Source organism: Catharus ustulatus, chromosome 3 (assembly GCF_009819885.2).
Source record: "Catharus ustulatus isolate bCatUst1 chromosome 3, bCatUst1.pri.v2, whole genome shotgun sequence".
Lineage (NCBI taxonomy): Eukaryota > Metazoa > Chordata > Aves > Passeriformes > Turdidae > Catharus > Catharus ustulatus.
The window spans coordinates 75042702-75066355 of NC_046223.1; positions in this window are offsets into that span (position 1 = coordinate 75042702).

The following is a 23654-nucleotide window of genomic DNA, read 5'->3' on the forward strand; positions in this document are numbered from 1 at the left end:
GTAACAGAAGCAGACAAAAGCTCACATAGAGTAGTCATGGCAGCTCTCTGTGGCAGCTCAGAGAAGTGTAAATATATCTATAGCTTGAACCCCCAAAGACATGACCATGTTGTCCTATCCATGAACAACCACTGAAGTCCTTCAGTGATACAGAGAGGAGAGCAAACTGCATGTATTTAATTTGCAGTGCAAAGTTTCAAGGTAGGAGTTGAATGGCTACAGGGCTGGCTTCTGTGAGAAGTTGCCAGAAGCTTCCCCCATGTCTGACAGAGCCGATGCCAGTTTGCTGTCCAAGATGAGTGTGTCACTGGCCAAGGCTGAACCCATTAGTGCTTCTGGGATAAAAGATTCAGAAGAGGAAGAAAGTTACTGGTCAAGATCACATTACAGCTGGATAGAGGAGTGCAAACCTGTGAGAGAAACAGCTCTGCAAACACCAAGGTCAGCAAAGAGGGAGGAGGCGTTCCAGATGCTGAAGCAGTGATTCCTCTGCAGCCCCGGTGCAAACCATAGAATCACAAAATCACAGAATCACAAGGTTGGAAGAAAAGTGCAAGATCACCAAGTCCAACCCATGCCCTAAACACCTCAACTAGATGATGGCACCAAGTGCCACATCCAGTCTTTTTTTAAACACATCCAGTGATGGTGACTCCATCACCTCCTCGGGCAGACTATTCCAATACTTTATAACCCTTTCTATAAAAAAACTTTTTCCTAATATCCAACATATATTTCCATTGGTGCAGATTAAGACCATGTCCTCTCATTCTGTCAGTTGCTGCCTGGAGAAAGAGGCCAACTCCCACCTGCCTTCAGCCACCTTTCAGGGAGTTGTACAAAGTGATAAGGTCACCCCTGAGTCTCTTTTCTCTGGGCTAAACAACCCCAGCTCCCTCAGTCGTTCCTCACAGGGTTTGTGTTCCATGCCCCTCACCAACCTTGTTGCCCTTCTTTGGATGCATTCAAGTGTCTCAATGTCCTCCCTAAACTGAGGGGCCAGAACTGGACACAGCACTCAAGGTGTGACCTCACCAGTGCTGAGTACGGGGGAAGAATGACCTCCCTGCTCCTGCTGGCCGCGCTGTTGCTGATACAGGCTGAGATGCCATTGGCCTTCTTGGCCCCCAGGGCACACTGCTGGCTCATGTTCAGTTGGCTGTACCAGCACCTCCAGGTCTCTTTCTGCCTGGGCACTGTCCAACCACATCATCCCCAGCCTATAACACTGCAGGGGATTATTATGGTCAAAATGCAGCAATTTGGACTCAGACTTATTAAACTTCATCTTACTGGACTCTACCCATCTATCAACCATTTCAGGTCTCTCTGCAGAGCCCTCCTACCTTCCAACAGATTGACACACACCATACTGAAGCAGCTATGGACCTGCAGCCTGAGGACCCACACCAGAGCATGTGGATACTCAAAGGAGGCTGTGATACTTGGGGAAGACCATGCTATGCCAGGGTCCAGGTAGGACCTGTGGACCCTTGGAGAGAGGAGCCCACTCTGGAGAAGGTCTGCTGCAGGACTTGTGACCCACAGGAGGCCCACACTGGAGCATCCTGTTCCTGAAGGACTGTATCCCATGGAATGGACCCATACTAGAGAAGTTTGTGAAGGAATCACGTTGAAGAAACTCATGAAGCATCCCCTCAAGTGAAGAGCAGAAGAAAAGTGTGAGGAGTCCTCCCCGTGAGGAGGAAGAAGAGGCATAGAAAACACACAATGAACTGACCTAAGACCTCATTCCTCCTTCTCCATGGCTGCTCAGGGGAGGAAGATAATTTGAAAATAAAGCCCAGAAAAAAAGGGAGGGGTGGGTTGAAGGTGATTTTTCAGGTTTGTTTTTAGTTCTTGTTACCCTACTCTGATTTGATTGTTAATAAATTCAACTCATTTCCCCAAGTCAAGTCTGTTTTGCTTGTGATGGTAATTTCTGAGTGATGTCTCCCAGTTCTACCTCAACCCATGAGACTTGATTCGTATATTTTCTCCCTAGTCCAGCTGAGAAGTGGAGTGACAGAGCAATTTTGGTTGGCACCCTGGTGCCCATCCAGGGTCAGCCTACCCCACTGCAGTGCATACATAGACTTACAACATTGTGTACAATTATATGTATTGACAAGTTACAGAAGACATTTCTAGCCTGTTCTAATCAGCCTCCATATAATGCAGTGAAACCAAGTTTATTTTGCAATGTATCCAGGTAAACCCTTGTGTTTGTTTGAGCTGATTAAGTTCTCTGTGTTTTCTTTTATGAGACCATTGTACCATTGTTTTTCCATGACTATGTTTTCATCACATCTAGAACATTATGTGGTTTTTTAATCACAGTTAATTACTATTAATTTACTAGATTTACAGGCTTTGATAATTTTATTTTTTATCAAGAGTACACACTGAGTCCCAAAAGAGGCTGTAGAACTTATCTGACATAAAATTAAAGACATTTGAAATCAACAAATTTTCAAGTTCATTGAACTGATATAATCAGGCTATGTTTCATGGAAAATACTTTCACACCACTGAAATAAAGCAAATGTTGGTATTGATTTTAAAAGGTTTTGTGCTACCTTCTACATCACAAAACTATGAGATTACACTGTGAACAAATGAATATAAATGTAGACATCCCTGTTACTGTTCAGGGATATAACATCACTGGTTTACTAGATGATTAGATATAAGAAATAATTGTCTCTAATCTTGTGAAATATTTGAAGTGGAAGATTGTTGCTTTTCACAGAAGCCTCTGGCAAAAAGCAGTGATAAAAGTCAAGTCTCCATGTATCTTGCATTAAGAGTGTAAAACTGTCCTTTTCATTTCAAGGAGTTAATTCACAGGAATTAATTTCTTGGAAATATTATTGTCTTTTATTCTGGATTTCTCAGTACTAGATCTAAGTACTGGTTCTTGAAGTTCAACACTGTGTTAAAGATGAAGAATCGAGTGTATTGCAAAGTCCTACACTTTGGTGTCTAAGTGTGTCTGCATGTAGGTATGACTTTATTTCAGAGTAAGGTACGGAAAGATATGGAATATATTACACAACAGATGATGGCTTAGCTTAACTGCTGTTGCCTTCAACAATGAGGACAATGACAGAATGCATTAACACATATTCGCCTTTAGCAGTTCTGTTATTTTTGTGTATTTGTCTTCCAGGAAAATATTTCCAAATCAAAAAGCATGGAATTTTAAAGGTGCTAATTCCTCAGATGTTCCACTCTTCAAAATTTCCTCCTGCCATCTATAAAGTGGTCTTCCACCCTTTACATTAATGTGTGTGTTTACCCTACAGAAAAATCAAATAATTTCCAATTGTTATGGGAATCTGTGAAAGAATGCTAGAGAGAATCTCAAAGCATAGGTTCAATATAATTTCTTTTCTAGTGTGCTACAGTGCTGGGCTTGGTAATGGCACATGCTTAGCACAATGGGTAATACAATTCAGTGATATTTTACCAGGATTTTAGGGTTCTGATAGGGATGGAATACACTGTCCCTAAAGACCTTGTGAAATGAAAGTGTAATATTATGGGAACTAGAATGAGTAACAGAATGTGAAAATTAAGATTTACTTAAGATTTTATTTAGAGAAAAGTTGTGTACACGTGATCACATGTAGGTTTAATTTTTGCACTTTGGGTGAAGAAGTATTCCTGGAAGTCTATGTAGAATTATTATGATAGGCAGGATTTGTTGCAAGGCATTCTGTCTTCAAGCCCAGTGGGCCCCCAGAAGTTAATGCAATTATGTGAAGTAATAAAGAAAATGCATTACTATGTTGCATGGCTCAATTAAAGCCATGACAATCAACAAGACCATGAAAGCTGTGTCTTAAAACATTTTATAAAAGAGGAAAACATTTTTTTTTACTTCTCATTTTTAAGCTCAGTTATCCATAACCCTGAAATCACTCTATAAAGACAAACTGAAGCTGTAACCTACTTACTTGATTAAAAAGCTTTTAGTGAAAATAGCTAACATTGGATTGTCAGAATTTGATGCACAATAATTTCACGATTATAAGCCACACCTGATTATAAGCCGCACGTCTGGGTGTTGGCAACTGTCTTGGGTTACAATACAGGGTGTGATAAAAGGTATCTATTCTATCACCATCTGTTGAGGGCAAGGGCAGTGATCCTTATCTCTACAGGAGATATTCCGCTAATGGGCCATCCATTGAAACCAGGCAGGGCATTGTTCTTTATCTTTTCACAACCCATCCTTCCTCCAGCGAGTCATTTTCTGCTAATGGCCCATTGAGTCTCACTGTGTGACTGATAAAATTACTGCATCCCGTTGGAAGTTGCTCCAGCCAGGGGGAAGAGCCCAACATTTCTTACCAAGATAAAAACAGAGGTTTTGGGACACTAAAGCAGCCCCTTTCTCCACTGGACTCCAGAGGAAAACCGGATTTTTCCACATCACCACTGGACCTCTGGAGGGAAACTGCACCTTCTACAGGAGCACTGCTTCAACTGAATCACATCTGTCACTGCAGGAGGATGCAGCCACCATGGAATGGGACTGTTAGCAACACCCTGCCTGATGGGGTGTCAGGTTGTAGTCTGACTTTGTCAGGGTTTGGAGTTTGTTTCTTTGTAGTATTTTATTTCTATTTTAATTTCCCTAGAAAAGAACTGTTATTCCTAATTCCCATATTTTTGCCTGAAAGCCCCTTGATTTCAAAATTATAATAATTTGGAGGGAGGGGGTTTACATTCTCCATTTCAAAGAGAAGCTCCTGCCTTTCTCAGCAGACACCTGTCCTCCAAACTAAAACAGCAACTTTTCGTTCTTTGTCCATATATAAGCTGCACCTGATTATAAGCCTCACTTCGGGTTCGAACCAAAATTTTAGTCAAAATGGTGCGGCTTATAATTGTGAAATTACTGTAATTTTGATAGATATGACATGTGGAGAAACTAGCACAAGGTAGAATATTGAAAAGTAACAGTGGAACATTATTACATTTATGATGTAGAAAGCTAGTATGCTTTGAACTTTTTAATCTCAATATTTACCTGTCCTACTGGAAAATCATGCTGTTATTCTATGTGTCAGTTAACACTGTATAGTAAATATTAACTGAATAGGTGGAGAAAGAATTATACTCAAGGACATTTTGAAATATCAATTCATTGAAGTTTCTTTGGAAATAAGATGATGAAAATTATGAAGTTTAGAAAAATTTTTGAAGGATGCAATATGACTTTCTGATTAATTTCAACTTTTTAGACAAGCAATAGTGTTCAAAGACTGTGTTTCAGGCAAATTAAACTCTGCAAAAATAAATTGTGTTCAGTTTTTTATTGAGGCGCTCAGAGTAGATATTTGACATTATGTAGCGATGTCTGTGTACAGTTCAGGTATTAGAATCACTGGCCCTTTTTAGACCTAAAAGAAAAAGAAGCCCTGAGGCCCACACTTTTAATCTTAACAGGAATTCCAGTTAGTAGAGCTAAGAGGAAAATGCAGCTCAGAAAGAAACAGATCCTTCTCTTCTGAAGTGACACAACTGAGCAATCAGAGCTAACACTTGAATGAAACTCCTCTAGGCAAAAAGATGAAGCTCTGGAAGAAGCACTAATGTTTTTCAATTACACTTCTGCAAAGGCCATCCAGTGGAAATGGATTGCAGAATAATACAGAGTGAATCTGCTAAATGGAAATATTTCATCTTTCTTAGTATGGGGCAATGCCAGTGTTTAGATCTAAAGGTAATTTACCCAAAACTAAGATACTTTGTCTTTTTTTTTTTCCTTTTTTTCTTTTTGTACATGCTTGCTCCTTTGGATGCTAACATCATGTAGTGAAGGGGGAATACTTGACTCAAATTTGGTGTCTATTCATATTAATAATTCAAAACTTTTTAATAACTCAAATGCTCTTCCATTGGATTTAGAAAAAAAGGCAATTTTCACACTTCAACTGAGAATGAAGACAGAGTCATCTTCCTCCCAGAGGTGTCTCTTTCAAATTACAAACACATGAAACAAGAACAGGGACATGACAGGAGAGATTTGGCCAATTATATTTACCTGTACAATTTAGTGATTAATAATAGATTGGAATGCTTTGACTTTATTACTTTTGCTCTCTTAAATGAAATTAGACTCACAGTATAAAGTAAGAAGCAGTGTCTTTTAACTTCAGCATACATTGTTTGTAGACTTGTTCCTAAAATAAACAGAGAGAACAAAAACAAATTTAGACGAAGAACAGATGCATTAATAGAAGCTCTGAATTTTTCTAAATTTTGCTGAAATATTTGCATAAGCCTAAGAAGAAATATATCCCTCCTGCTCCTGTGCAGGCTTCTTGGCATAACAGAAAACCCTCTGAGCTCTGCAGCCTTGCACTTGAGTCCCTAATGTGTGGCAGTGTAATGCCTCTGCAAAAGGCAGAGCAGCATGAATTTTGAACTAGCTGAGCTAGTGTCTGAGCTTATTTGAGCTCTGAGATTGCTGTGAGAACAACCAGCAAAGCCTGCAGATACCATGGCTACCAGCAGACAGTCAGCAGGTATAATTGGCTGCTCTGAACTGTAGAGGCTTATATGTTAGTTCGTGTCAGTACAATATAGAATAAGCTCCAGGACTCTAGCTGTATTAGAGTGGGAAGGTAAATTCTAGCTGCTTTTAGATACATACAGTAGACCCTTCTCCCCCAGGTGAAGTAATATATGCTAAAGTTTTAGACACTTTTCATAGGAATGACATTTAAATGAGGAAGACTCGTATTTAATATGAGCTGAGAAAGCAAGGCCTAAAACAAAATCACCAACATGCTCTGAAAAAAAATATCTTTGTCATCTCAGTCCCATTTTAAAATAAGAAATACTTAACATGTTCCTTCTTTTTCTTTGCAGTTCTTCACATACATTTTTTCAGTTTCAAACCCTTGCTCAAACTTTACTTCCATCACCCTAAAAAAAAAACAAAACAAGCAAATCAAGTTGATTTTCTTTTCCTGTTTATTTGCTGGGTTTTTTTGTTCATTTTAGATTTTCTGTTCCAGTGGCATTTTTTTTTTTTTTTAAGAAACAGACTATTTATTTCTTTCCACTGGTATTATGCTTTTATCTGGGCTTTTGGTTTTCCTTTCATTCCACTCTTCTAGCTTGTTTTTCTTTTTTTTCACAATATTTATTTGAAGTTGTTCCTCATATTTTTTGTTGTAGATAAATTCCTTCAAATTAAAGAGCAAATATAAAACAAATAGCATTTTGTCTTATTATAAAATCTACTCTAGCTACATAGAGTTTACTACTAGTAGTATTTTTAGGAGTTGTATTCAGGTGTTAAAATGTGTACAGATTAAAAGTCTTAATTTGCCTTTAAGAACATGTGAAAATTTTCTAGACCACAAGTGAAAATTATAAATGAAAGTCAACGCCTAAAGAGTGATGTGGTTATATTAAAGCTCTTGGCAATTTCAACAACAGCCAGAATTTTTATATGAAACCATTAATTTTTAAGTTGGATGTTAAAAAACAAAAATAATGTGTTTGCCATTAATTGTTTAGGTTTTCTTAATTCAAAATTTGTGACAAAGAGCAGATAAATGTGCTTTTATTTTTTCTCATATATCAAATTGATGGCAGCATTCTTGCCTAAGTAGTCTAAAAAATATCCAGCTATCAAATTGCTTATACAATATTTATGTTTTGAAAAAACTACTTGTATCTACCATTATAGGAATCACTTAATATATATTGATCTTGTATTCCAATGCAACCCTGTCTCCATGGAAAAGTAACCTTACAATTACATATAATATCGTATCATATCATATCATATCATATCATATCATATCATATCATCATATCATATCATTTATCATATCATATCATATCATATCATATCATATCATATCATATCATATCATCATATCTCATTAATACAAATATACAAAATAAATTTTTGGTAGCTATAAATTTAAATGCTATAATTAAAACTCATAATCAAAATTAGTCTCAGCATTTCTCCTTTCTCTTCCCTGGAAGTGTGCTCATTGGGAAAAAATTACGGGCAATTTTTGATACCACTACATCTGGGAAATCAACATTTCCATTCTATAAGAAAATTATTCAATTTTACTTTAATTCTACTTGGATAAACTGTAACTCAGAATCTTTCTGCAGAACAAGTTGATAAATTATTTAAAATCTAAATTCCCATTGTTTTAACATCTTCTTAAGGATAAAAATCTACATTCTTACTGAGCACTTTTCTCTCTTATAAGAGTAAAGTAAGTATAAAAAAGAGAAAACATACATGGATGTCATGCTTCAGAGAATGGCTCTTAAGAGAAATGCACCCTGGGAACTCTTTACTTGTGTGTATTTATACAGGATCTCTTTACATTCTTTTGAAACTGTTGAAGTTTGTCATCTGAAGTCTTACTTTGATTAGCAGTCTTTTGGTTTACAGTTCCGTCTGCAATGAAAACTCATGGGAAATCTTAAAAAACAGGGTTAAGTTCAGAAGGTTAAAAATTCTTTCTACATTTGTCTTATAACCAGTTTTATTCCTCATCACAACTCTGCAGTGTTGGTCTGTTTGCACCAGAAGACATCTGTTTTTAGAAACCTCCTCCCATGGGTTTGTCAGTCTCTCATATTCAGTGTTTTAGAAGGAGGGTTTCATCTACTGTAAAGCTTTTTATAGCACAGGATAATTCAATTTTTATTAAAAATACAGTGAATTCAAACACATTAGAATATTGTATCTCCCAAAGGGACGGTAAGTGTTTTGGGATGCTCTAACACCACCAAGTAGTATGAAGTGCAATCATTGAGCTAGCTATTTGTAATCCAGGTGAGCTTCTTAGCAAGCTGAGTGGTGCTGTTGACACACCTGAGGGACAGGATGCCATGCAGAGTGACCTGGACAACTCAAGAAATAGCCAATGAACCTTAATATGACCAAGTTCCTGGTGCTGCACCTGGGTCAGGATAACCTCCCTCACCAGCACAAGCTGGGGGATGAACAGATGGGGAGCAGCCCTGCTCGTCAGTGAGGGGCTGGACATGAGCCCACAGAGCCAACTGGGCTGCATCCAAAGCAGCACGGCCAGCAGGGTGAGGGAAAGGATTCTGCCCCTTTCCTCTGCTTTGTGAGACCTCACCTGCAGTGCTGCATCCAGGATTGGAGTCCCAGCACAGGAAAGACATGGATCTGGTGGAGCAAGTCCAGAGATGGCCACCAAGATGATCTCCTCTTGTAGGAGGAAAGGTTGAGAAAATTTTTTTTGTTCAACCTGGAAAAGAAAAGCTTTTGGGTGACATCATAACAGCCTTCCAGTACCTGAAGGGAGCACACAAGAAAGAAAGAAAGGGACTTTTTAGAAGGTCATGTAGTGACAGAACAAGAGGGAACAGATTTCAACTAACAGACAGTAGGTTTAGATAATCTAAATAGATTATTAGAAGGATAGCTATTAGAAGGAAGATCTTCACTGTGAGGGTGGTGAGGCACTGGAACAGGCTGCCCAGAGAAGACTGAAAGGTGTCCCTGCCCATGGCAGGGGTGTTGGAACTAAATTATAAGATCTCTTCCAACCTGAACCATTCCTTGATTCTGTCATTCTATGATAAATACACTGCTGTAATGTTTTCAAGCATGCTATTCACAAAATATCCTTAAAATATAATTTGACTCACTGTTTCTGATGGGTATACTACAACTACCACCTGTACTATGAGGAAAAAATTGCCTAAATTCTCCATTTTGCTATTTCTCCTCAGTTCTGTATTATTGATTCTATATATTTTCTTCCTCTATTACATCAGTTTGTTTGATAGTGCAATTTACCTAGAAGTAAAGGTGATCTAAGGCAATTCAGATATGACTGAATGTTCAACTCACTGCATACAAATAGAGTCAAGAAAGAATTGTATCTTTGGTTGCTTTTGCTCCTACAGTTCCTCTACTACATCAGCACACAAATTCATTTTACCTGCAGGCAATTGATTTGGCATTGGCTTATAGCATAAGTTTTCCTGTAAATATGGGCAGTGTATACCAAATGGTAAGCAAAATAATCTACTAAGTCCAATCAATTTGTACTGGGTAATGCTTCCCTGTTTCTGTTATGGTTCTTCTACAGCTTTGTGTCGGTAGATGTTGCATGGCACAGAAAATATTCTGGTAGGGTGGCTCCTGTGGAGTACTCCCATCAAACTCTCCAACAATATATTTTGCACACACAGACTGCCTGGGCAGTAAGAATGACTGTCAGTGAATATTTCTTCTTAGGTATTTTTTTTCTTTTATTTATTTTTTGCTTATTGTCACTTATTTTACTGAGCACTTTCTTAACATGCTTTTCTACTAGCACGGCTTTTCCCTGAAAGTAACAGTGTCTTTGACCTCTGCTTCAGTGTCCTAAGGATTAAATAAAATCACTGAAATATTTAAATTTGTAAATTCTTGCTTAAATGCTCTGGAGTGTAAACATGACTGTATTTGTTCACACACTGTTACTCTCCACTATGAAAGAGTAATTGTATATACATTTAATATAAAACAAAAGACCGTTGCCATGAGGAATTCATCATTGAAATTCAACAGAGTGTATGGAAAAAATGCAAGAGATTTTTGTCAGGTTTTGGTCAGTGACTTTACTGCAGTTAATAGTTAAGCAATGGGAAGATAAATTCATCTATAAGATACTTAATGGTAACACACCTCTGTTGGAAATTTCTGACAGTTCTATTCTTATTTCCACTCTTAGAAGAGTGAATATTAATAATAATAGAAAGACAGAGGAAAGCTCAAAAGAGAACAAGTATTTTAAACCACAAAATTAAGGTGTACTTAAAGAGAGCCAAGACAAAGAAAATATGCTGACTACTCTCCTAAAATTATCTACAATAGGAAATTTTCTGTCTCTGTATTCTAATCAAAGAACCAAAACCACCAAAAGGGAAGCAGGTTTAATTTTTTTAAGGAAAATTTCTGATTATTTATGTTCATGAGGAAGTATTTTAAATGAAAGTTACAGTGAAAAGTGGAACATAATTAGATGTGATTTTAATAGATTTTAGCCTATATATTTCATTAAAACTTATGTTTATTACTAACTTAACTTACCTACCCACTTCCACTCCTCCTTATCTTCATATGTTGTAAAGAAATTGGCTCTCTCTGGTGCTTATATTTTCCCTGACTCCTAAACAGAGAAGGAAAGTAGAAGTTGGAAGGATGGCTGCAGTGCAGTTACAACTCAGTAGAGAAGGATATACAATTGTCATTTGAAAGGTCTCACTTTTTTAAAAATCTGTTTTGTGGAATTTTTGCTAACTCTTAATATCCTTTTTACGATATGGTTTTGTTTTTGTTCTTTTTTTCATTCAGCTGGAGATGCAGCACTCTTAAGTTTGTTATGATTGCTTCAACACACAAGTACAGTATCTTTGATTATGTAGAAAAATAAGTCCAGAATATATTCAATATATGAATCCACACCACCTCCTTTATTGAGCTGATCAACTCGCTTTAGCCAATTCATTTTGGGTTTTGAGCTCCAAGTTTTAGAAACATCGTTTGAACACCTTCAACTAATAACTAGTCAGTACAAGACTTCTCAATGTGACTAGGTCTTCTGTAAAATTTTAAACCACCTAATCTAAACTATTCAGAACTTTCTACGTTTGAAAGTCTTTTAGCTTAATTCTGTGACAGTTTTGACTACCTCATTAAGTAATATCTGGAGTGCAGTCACTGCTTTTACTTGATTTCTAATAGATAGCTAAGAATGCCAAGACTTTAATTATAGCATAATTTCACTAGTATTTATGTCTCTAACTGTTTTACTGTTTTTAACAGATACAAATCTGACCATATCTAAATTATTCCTTTGACTTTGTGGTGAAATCTCCAGATCTGTAGCAATTTTCTTATTTTCCTAAACTACTTTTGATCCAAATGAGTTCTACTGTAGTCCTTTTCTCATATCAGAAATAATGTCAATAATTCTAGTATACATGGCTAACCCACATTGTTTCTTCCTTTGCTATCTTTTTAGAAGCTCACAGTTTTACTACACTACCATGATTCTGTTATCTCAAAAATTTCTTCATTTTCTTGTCTCTGCAACTTGCAATGTGCAACTTCATAATTATTTCTAAATGAACTCTCAGCTCAAGTGGCAGAGCACTCACTCAGCACGTGAGAGGCAGTGAGACTGATACCTGCACTCTCCATGCTTATTTGACCCTGAGCCTAGTCTAGCTGGTTAGAATGTAGTCCTAAAAATAACAGTGTCATGGGTTTGCTCCTCGTATGGGCCACTCACATAAGAGTTGGGCTTGCTGATCCTTGTGATTCCTCAGCAATGCAGGCTATTTTGTGGTATTTTCCATCAATATAGAAAAATTTTCTTAATTAAATTCATCGTGTCTGTAACTTTATTCACAAATCAATGGTGGGGTTTTTCTTATTGTTGTCATCCCTGTCTAAAAGTTCTGATGTCTTTTCTCCTTTTTTTTTTTTTAATAAGGAAAAACGTTACACTGAGACACAACCATATTATTCTGTACATATCATAGAGTTTATGTAAGGTGCAAAAATAAAGCAAAATATAAACCAAGAGCAGTAGAAATTACATCATTCAAAACATATGGGAAGATTTTAAAAGGTTCTCTTACTACAGAGGAGAAAAAAATCCTTATTCTCAAAAAAAAATCTCACAAGGACTGCTCTGCTTTGCTCTGCTTACATCTTTTTGGTCTCTAGATGTCTGCTATCCGGTACCTTTCACTTAATTATGTGCTTGAGTAAGTCACAGTACACTTTAAATAAAACTAAATCTGTCATTATTATTAAAATAATCTACAGGAAGAAAGTGCTGAAAGTCAGGCTTCTTTAACCTTCTTATTCTAAACATTAAACTAGCTTAAATTATTTTTAAATTGTTATCCAAAATGGCTGAATATATGTAAGTTGAACAGGACTGTGCTCTGAATATAAAACAGAAATCATTTGAGACCATTACACTATCACTTGCTTTCCTGTGACATTTCAAAAAGAATTTCTTTATTGTAGAGGAACCTTCTATTTTCATAGACTTTTTATTTTTCCCTTGGGTCTTTTAAATTGGCTTTCACTTCACGTATTCTTCTTTTTATTCCATTCAGATTGCTACAAAAACATTTCTCTCTTAAAGTTATGAAATATTTTTATTCATATTAAGAGCAAGTTTTTGTCTTTAATTTTTGTGTCCAGTGTTCTTCTGGATACAAAATATGATAGAGGAAATGTGAAATTATCTCAGTTTTTCTTCTACAACTGTTTGGTCTAAGAAGTGTAGAGGAAGCCTATCAGAAAAATATAAGAGTTTGGAATGCATATTTTTGGATGAAAAAAACCAAATTAGGAGGCAAGAGGGAAGACATAGGACTGGCATAAAAAGGAGACAAGCACTGAAATTCAGCCATTCTTTACACCAGGTCTGCAAAACAAATATGGAATTTACTGTAAAGCAAATGTTTGGAAGGGTAAAGGCCTCATGTCAGGTTAAACCCCAAAATTGTAGCGGAATTAAGCTAGGGATAACGTGGTTGTGACTGCATGACAGCAAATGAAAAATTGTTTTGATCAGTATATATTCCTCAAGATTCTGGAATATACTAAGGAGTTTGGATGGCTTACTTTTTTTCCACTTTTCTGAATATCCATGAAAGTGGTTGAAAAACTCATTTCAAGTATGTCTTAAGCAGAATAAATCTGTTTAGTATCATGCTAATTACATGAAAAAATCACTCCTGGATTCTGAAGTCAGAGAGAGAGGGGTTTGAAGCACAGAATTAAAAGACAACAGAAATTGCTCTGAATCTAGGCAAGAAAAATAAGTAGTTTTTGGCCTTGATCCTGAGGTACTCTGCATAAAATTTCTGCTTTAAGGAACAATGTCAAGTGCTTTTTTCTCAGCAGAGGGAAGAAATACTTCTAAAATAATACCTATATGGTGGGTAATGATCTGCTTTCTACTCTGATTTAAGGCACGTAACAGTGGTGCATTATTTCCATTAAACTATGGAACTGAAGAAATTTCATCATTTCCTTATATTACTTATTTTCCTTCATCTTCTCCTGCAGCAAGCAATGTCTGTCAGGCATCTTCACTGAATGAATAGAATAATTGATATTTTTCAGAGCAAGAGGTTTATTCATCAGCTGTATTGTAAGACAAAAGACTTAAAAATTTTTCAAGGTGATATATTCTTTCAGGTTACTACTCAAGGCATAAATATTTTAGTTCTGTGCAAACCTATTTAACATTATGTTTCAATTTATAGTCATGCAAAAAGAGATTTTGGTTTAAAGTAGTGGAGTATGTAGGGCCACCAAATTCTTCCACACTTGGTCCACAAAAGACTTTCAGGCAGTTCACAAAGAGGTTGCCATCACACAATGTCTTTTCCAAAGGAGATGTGAAAAGGAGTTTAGTGAAGAGTCAACTTTCTTTCAGAACAGACTTATTAAATTCAAGGAGACTAAGATTCCATGAAGCACATCTGTCATGTGGGGGAAATTGCCACCTTTCACACAACAAAAAGAACCAACCACCACAGACAAAGAAAATAGGGAAACAGGGATTCCAGGCTGCTGGCTGCTCCTCAACAATTGAATAGGAAAGACAAGAGGACCTGAGTAGTAATAACGCTATCAGAGGGCCTGTAACATGAGACCTGTGGCATCTTTCCTGCACAGAACACAAAGAAGAAGAGTTGCAACAGAGAATAACACACTGTGAAGTGGTTCCAATGTCTATTGTTTAGATGACTTAATCCAGAAAGTCTGGTTACTCTCAGAGAAAACTCTTGACTCTAATCAAGAGTGTAATAGAAAAGGATGAATGCTTACAGATCTCATAGGTCTCAAAAGGTCTTGTTATTTCTTCAGTACACATCAGATGCAGAATCTGCTTTTTAACACAGAACAGATGGAAAAATATCTTACTGTTTTCCTTGGTACCATGAGAAGAGAACATAAGTACAGCAACCTTCCTGCATAATACATTTAGCTTTTGTTTCTGGCATGATCTCAGAAGTTAATTTAGGATAATAATATTACTGTCTGCCAGATATTTTGGGCTTCTGAGGATTCTTGAATTAGAAATGCTACTTGACTAATAAATTTTTCTTAAAAGAATCACTCTTCAATTTTTTACAGTGAGAAAGGTGTACTATTGGCCTTCCAGTGCTAGCATGAATGGCAATCAGATAAATTGATTGAGTCCTGTGTAAAATGGATTTATTTCACATTGACACAATTAAACATCAGAGTAATTCAGACAGGTGTATGGACTCTGTCTGCTCAACATTAATAAATCCCTTGTGTCTGACTGTCAGGGAGCAGCCAAACTGCACTGCAAGGAGAACAAGCCCTAAGCTGAGGAGGACCCCAGAGCTTACCATCCTCTCATGAGCTGATGCAGTCTCACCAAGTTTGACAATTGTGGACACCACTAGGATCTGGCAAAGGTGTATATCAACAACACTAGGAAAGGCACAGGAACAAACCAGGTCCAAAGGCCATTTTGTTCAAGGAGGAAGGTGCAAGCAGAAGTAAAATGAGACAGAATTTCTGCCCAGAAGGAGTCCAGATCTAATCATAAAAAACAAACTGCAGAACAGCACAACTACCACATAACCATAACCAGGACTGAAACATCCTAGCTTAGATTAAAACTAGCCTTGAGCCCATGAACAGAATGGGAAAGCCCTCAGTTAGGGCTGGTCAGGAAAATTAAGTTCCTCAGGACCATGACACACAGATGCTTTGCTTCACAATTAGCTTAAAATTGAAAGGTCTAGGGTAAATAATTACCACTGTAATTTCTTAGGAATGTCTCAATGCTTTAGACTGTTTGAGAAGCTAGGGAAAATATTTAACTTCCTAGCTCTTTCAGAATTACTTGTATTTCTTGAGAGGTTGCTCAGGAAATAAAGAACCAAATATCGAGTCAGCAAGACCAAATATGTAGGACAAGTCTAATCAATTAATATCCAAGCCAAGGTTATGATATTGCTTAACTACCAATGTTGTATCACGATTAAAAATGTAGAGAGAAAGTTTATGAAAAAGCAGTAGGGTGTTAGAAGGAAACTGTATATCTATATCTACAATCCAAAAGATCAAAGTTCAGATATTTTCAATCAACCATGAGATCTTTATGTTTCAATTTGCCTAATGAAGTGTGTTATTGCTTTCTTGAGTGGCAGAACAATTTCTATTTGCATAGCATCTCCTTTATAGCAGCAATTCGGATATTATATCTGTAATTGCCATGATAAAATGAACCAGAGCAGTCAAGTCCTTGTACTTCAAGCAGGAACACAGTTCATTTCAGGGATTTGTTAGCAATATCTCCATGCAATTGTAGGAAAGATCTAAGTATCCTTACCCAAGGCAAAATGTTGAAACTTCTTTCTAGAGAATACTTTTTATCCTTTATGATACTTTTCTCTTAGTGCTTGTTCAAACAGATTTTGGGCACTAATGGTGCCTCCTCCGAACTGTAGGTAAGGAGTGAAAAAATGATGATGAAAGGTAGAGTTGTAGCTGACTCATGGTTTTGTGATCCAGATGTAAGTTACTTGACATATCTGGATAATCTGGGAATTCTGCTGGAGATATTGACAAGTAAGTATCAAAGCAAGGAAAAAAACTGTACAAAAAAAATTCAGTGTTATGCAGATTTAACACTGTACCTGATTGACAAAAATGGAATGATGACTTTGACAAATGTTATTGGCACAAAACTGTGAAGACAGGTGCTTGGGACAAAATACCTAAATTCCTATCTAGATCTGGCATGGCTATAAGTGCAAAATTTACTGGGGAAAAGCCCAAAGAGGTTTACCCTAAGATTGAAGACTATTCTGAACAATTTATGTAATCTTTGAGGAAACCCCCTTGTGTCATCTCCTAAGATCAGAACTTGCTTTTACATCTTGATGTGGAGAAGATTCATTGCTAGGGTGAATGACTGTATTTATTTTGTCCAGGCACCTGTGAGATGGTCTTCATATCAGGCTGGGAAGAAAAGATAATGCATTTTTCACTTAGGAAAAATTTCTTTGTAATCTCAACTAATCTTATTTTAATTATGTTTATAGTTATCCATTCCAACATGTTCAAATGTTGTTTAAAGTATTTCTAGTTCTGAATGTTGGTATATCCATAAGCATTCATTACTGTGTAGAATCCAGATAAATTATATTCTTCAATTGTACACTACACAAATTGGTTGCACAAACTAACTATTCATAAGGTAAAACAACATTTTCTTTGCTATTCCAAAATATGAAATGACATTTTTCTTGTGTGGTGAAAGGGAATAAGTTAATGTTTCTGTTTCACCCCTATACAAAACATAATGCAGTTAGACACCTTAAAATGAAATGCTATAAATAATTATATTTTCACAATCTAAATCTCTGAAGAAAACAATTAAATAAAACGCAGCTGAGATTCATCATTCCTTTTAGTTGATGCATTCATAACACGAATTTCTAAAAGTTAAATTTTGATAAATTTTCAACATTTTTATTTTGGCTTTAATTAATTAAACTAAATAGAGGAGCACATTCTCAATACAGTTAAAAAAAAAGATAACAAATTAAAATATTTAATTATTATTAATAATTCTAATATCATAATTGTCATAATCACAACCCCCTCCCCTCCAAAAAGAAAAAAAAAGAGAAAGCCCCAATAACAACTTATCAAAATACCCCAAAAATCCAATACTTGGACATGAAGAAATTTTCCCATGTCTGGTGAAAAATGTTATATTAAATGTGTTTCTTGATTTATCCTGGTCCAATGTTCTTGTGAAAAGGTTATAATTAGGCAATCTAAAAAGTATATAAGTATAAATGTATGCAAGACTTAAGAGATGTTGAACAAATTAGTTCACATCTCGTGTTTCAATTGCTTTTACTGAAAAATAGGAATTATTAAGATAATAATCACATTTGTAACCAGTGTGAGATCAGCAAGTAAAGAAAAATACAAAAACATGAAGTATTACTGTCAACATCAATGGTAATTAGATTTTAGCTCAAGAAACGTAAATAAGGAGCAGCTCTTCTAATTTTAATGGAATTATACTAGCTTGTAGTTATCTGCATTTAGAAAAGACTGACTAAGATACTGTGGAGATTGAAATGCAAGGAGAAATAAGTCCATTATTAAATATAGACAAACAAATGCTTCACAGATTACCTGGAACACTCGTGATAGTGTCTTGCTAATACATCTCTCAGTCTCTCTTCCTCTGAAATGCACTAGATCTGGAAGCACAATTGAAAAGATTGAAGGTTTCTGATCGGGTGTCTACATGTTATTTTGATTTCTAGTAAAATTAACATAAGAATCACAAGAGGAACTCTCAATGGAAAGAAATGGGAATCAAAAAGACCACAAAGACTAAAAATTTTTCTAGATTTTCCTGTAGCTCAGATTTGAGCTTCATTGATTTATATAATATGTAAAGGAAGCTGGTTTTACTGCATTCTACAGTACTTTTTTTTAAGGGTCACTATAAAATTAAAACCATATAAAATTGTAATTGCTATCAACATTGTTCTGGAAATAGTGGTGCAAATTTATTCTCTGGAATTTCAAAGTATTGAACAGCTTACTTTTTTTATTGTTTTAAAGATACTTTTAAATTAGTTCAACTAAAATGTCCGCACATTGTTGTCTTACTTACGAGCCTTACTATAATCTGAGCCAGAAATAAGATATTACTGCTGTTCCTATAAAGTCTTTCTTTAGATCCAAGAACATCATAGACAGATGGTCAGGAAGCTCTCTAGTATATGGCTCACTTACGAAAGTAATTTTATATTCACGGGTAAGAAGTTTTACTCTTTCTAGGTTTTCTAACAGTTTTTGAGCAATTTTTTAGTAACTTCTTTGACTCAATTAACTCACTTGGACAAAACTATACTACACCTGACATTGCATCTGTACTTTTTAACAAAGAGCCTTTAACAGCACACCGAGGAGAAAACAGTATTTTCATAGCAATTTCTGCTAGCCTTTTAAAAAGACCTTGTTTGATCCTGTTGGTATTCACAAGTGATACTGATCATGTCATGTATTTAGTACTTTTGATAGCTGGAAATTTTCAAGTAATATGTTTAAATTCAGCACAACAGATGAACATTTTTTTATGTCAGAAAAGTGACAGTACTGACATCAGTCCATCAGTCCAGTGATTAGTGCATACCACAATTATAAACACACACACAGCCCCCTAAACACACAGACAACTATGATCCTACTGAAAAAAAAAAAAATCTTACAAGAGCTACATGAAAACTCAGAAATGTGCTCAAAATTTCCATCAAGAGTACTTCAATTGCAAATAATTTAGAGCACAATTTCATTAATTCAATTAATAGCCATTTTACCCCTGAATCTGTGAACAGGAATTCAGATCTATCTAATTAAAATGGTTTGTTACCTACGATATACAATGTGCCACAGAGCTTTAGTACATGACTTTCAGGCTGAGGTTTTGTTGAGTAAATTACCTAATACTTTCCCCTTTTGATATCAAAGCTTTTCCTTTGGAATAACAATGAAGACTTTTGAGATGAATACTTTTTGTTTTTATTAGGTAAGGAAAATAGTTTTTCTTTTCTTGAGAGGTGTTTTTGGTTTTGGTTTTTTTTTTGGTTTTGTTTTGTTTTTAATACAAGTCAAAGTGGTTCTGGAAGTTAATAAGCTAACTATGCAGGGCTAAAATGAACTGGTATAGTTATAGCTTTACTGATGATTAAGTCCAACTACTTTGAAGAAAATCCTGGTGTGCAGCTTTATCTTTGATAATATAAAAAACCAAACTCTTCAAATTCTATTTAGACGTAAATGCTGGCAATAATACAATACCAAACACTAGCAAAATGTTCTAATGATTATTAGTAACAGTTATACATGTTCATTAAGAGACTATTCCCATCATACCTTTTCATATTTATGCTTCACCACGACGGACAATAACATTCTGGTTTGGTTTTGCTTTTTTTTTTTCATGCCCAAGTATTTTTGGCAAATTTTTGCAAGACTTCAGTGTGTGGCTTAACAGTCCACATAGCTCTGTGAGCAGAGGTTGTGACTTCAATAAACATGCTAACTAGGGCCACTTTAAAGATATCCCCTAAACTGCAATTTCCCTGGGTGATTAAAGAGCCATTTCAGGTCAGATTACTTTGTTTTCTAGGATTATCAACTCTCTCATAGTCACTGGTATATAATCTTGATTCACATTGGATCTACTTTCCTTTCTTGAAATATTTAAACCTGTTGCAGATTGAGTAACTCAACCCAACTCATTTGGATAACAATTGCAGGTGTATTGTAGTCTCTGAACACTCCATATTACTTCAATACTGGTTGCTTTATCATTTCATGGAGCCTTTATGCCAGATTCCCTTCTTTATAGATTCAGAAGCTTTTCATTCCTTCAAACTAATCATATTTTAATCCCATTAATTGAATCTGCTTATTTTAGACTCCTTCCATAAGCTAAACTTCATTTACTGAAAAATCCCAGAAAATAGAAACGTATTTCCCATCTAAATTCCCCTGATAAAAGCAAAGTCGCCTGGGTCTTATTGCTCAGGGCCACATCCTGTTCAATTTTTAATATGTCCAACAGTGGAGACTTCACAATATCTTTGTGTAACCTCTTCCTGCCTCTAACCACCACCCACCCCCCCCCCTCCCCTGTAGAAAGTCTTTTCTTATTTTTTAAATCTAATTTCCTGTGTTTCACTTTGTGCCTTTAGTCTCTTGTCTACTTGCTGGGCACTGCTGAGAAGAGTTTATTCCTTCTACTTTGAACCATCATGCTTGTTTATATGTTGTTCAGATACCCCGACCCTGCTCGTCTCCAGGCTGAAAAATTGCACTCTCTCAACATTTCCTTGTATGCCGAGTGATCCAGTCTCTTTATCATCTTTGTGACTCTTTGTTGAACTTGCTCCAGTGTGTGTCCATCTGCCTAGTGCCGAGGAGGCTAAAGCAGGACCCAGCACTCCAGATGTGTCTCACTAGGGCTGAGCAGGACCTCTGCATGCTGACTGATCTTCCCAACGTAGGTCCAAGTACTGTTAGTTTGCATTGTCACAGGAGGCACGTTGCTGGATCACGTTCAACTTCTTGTCCACCAGAACAGTGAAGCAAATCTGTTTCAGTGGGTTCCCAGCATGTGTCAGAATATGGGATTATTCAATTCCTAGGAACGATACTTTGTGTTTTGTGCTGAAAAATTTGATGACTTTCCTGTTCGTCTGTCTCTGCAGTTTGTTGATGTCCTTCAGAATGGCAGCTCAAGACCATCTGGTCTCTGAAACAGTCCTCTTAGTCTGATATTGTCAGTAGACTAAAGATGCGCTTTTGTCACATTGCCCAGGTCATTCCTGACTGTTTTAAGCAGCACTGGACCCTGTATCAGCCTCTCAGAGCACCACTACTGACTGCCCACCAGCTGGACCTCATGCCACCAGTTATTACAATTTAGGCAATAGTTTTCAGTCAGCTTTGTTGACCAATTTTGTAGTCCATTCTCAATAATTTTTTCAAGAAGATGCTACAGGAGATAGTGCTGAAAACCTTACTAAAGACTGTATAAACTGTATCCACTGCTCTTCCTTCATCCCCCAAACCAGTAATCTCTTTAGAGAAGGCCATCTGATTGGTCAGGTTTTAGTTCCCCTCCAGAAATCCATGTTGACTATTGCCTATTACCTTCTTCCCCTTAATAAATTTCAAGGTCTAAACAATTTTTAAGATTATTTGCTCCATCACCTTCCCAGAGACTGAAGGCTGACCACACTGGAATTCCCTGAGTAGCCTAAGTAACAGTTACTAAAAAAAGCCGCATTAGCGAGGCATGAAAACCACAGTTTTTGGGGTTGTCCAGAAGTAATTCATCACATCACATCATATCACATCAAACCAGTTGTTGAGCTTAATTAGATTTGAAGATGCTCAGGAAATGAAACATGATAACAGCTTTAACAGCGTTAAACTAGGATGCTTAAAACCAAACACTATTCATATTTTATCATTTAAACCTCAATCATTTGCATGGTTGGAATGTGTTCAATATCAAGCATTACTATTGCATCTCTGTTGAGCTAAAGTCTTGCATAATTTAATGCTGAAATACTCACGCTTGGAAGATACAAATCAATGCAACACTGGCATCTAGTTTGATAAAAGTTCATTGTCACAAAAGATACTAATATATTTGTGTTTTATTACAATAATTACAATGCTGGTTTTGTAATTGATTTATGTCTTTGAATTTGCTGAAACTTTCCTAGTTATTTAGTTAAAGACTTGGTCTTTTCTGTTGTGTAATTCTATTAAGAAGAATGAAATGTTGTTTAAGATGAAGAACATCAGAATCTATATTTTACAAGACACAAAGGGTTTTTTTGTTTGTTGTTTTTCAAAAACAAATTCCACTTGGTCCAGTAATTATCATGAATGGAAAAATAAGACAAAGCAAAAGAAAAGCAAGCAAACAAAACCCTTTAGAAGGCAATGGTTATCAACCCTCTGGAAACCTTGCATTATTTCAGTTGAATTTAGTTGTCCAAGCAATATAAATTTTCTCCAAGCTAAGTGAATCTTCTTATAAACCATGAACTGCACACCTACTTTGAAATAATTGACTCCACCTGAGTATATATGAACACCCTACAGTCATGCAATCCTTCATCCTAAAGGCACATGATAAAAAACAAAAAAACGTATAGGAAAAAATAGCAACAGCATGTAGCTCTATTTCTAGGAAGATCCAAGCTCAACAACTGCCTTCCAAATCTACTTACTGCCATGATTTATGTTCTCCTTTACTTCTTTATTGCACACCTTCTAAATTCAAGATATAACTACTTGCTAAGAAGGAATAAGACAAAGACTACTCTTACTCCTTGGTCTCTACTGTATTTTGGTTTGGTTGCAATAAATGAATAAAATAAATGTGAATTAAACACAAATGTTGAATTCAATGAGGACACCACTTTCACAATTTTCCCTGTACTAGGTCTTTGTGAATTGGAGCAAAAATACTCAGTCTGAAACCTTGAAATCAGAATGAATAAAAATTTTATTTTTATAATCAACTCGTTCTCCTCCTGATTAAGACTCAGCCAAATGTAGTCTTGATAAAAACCTGCAAAAAACCCCTAAAATTTTAGATAACTGTATGACAGGATTATATGAGCTCTTCACTGCTTGTGATAAGCAAGCAATGCATGAGATATGTATACACATATATATTCTATATATATATTCAAGAAGAAGGCGAGAGGAAGAGGGAGACAAGAAGAAAGGAAGGAAGGAATAAAGGAAGGAAGGAAGGAAAAAAGGAAGGAATAAAGGAAGGAATAAAGGAAGGAAGAAAAGAAAGAGCTTCTACTTGACAGTAAGCTGTGCCTAAAAGTCAAGTTTGATTTTTCTGTGTAGGTAGAGCTGGTAAGATACACAACAAATTACAGTAATTTCATGACCATAAGGTGCACCAGACTATAAGGCACACCCTTCCGGGAGTCGGCAAATTTCGCAACTTTGTACATCATATAAGGCGCACCGG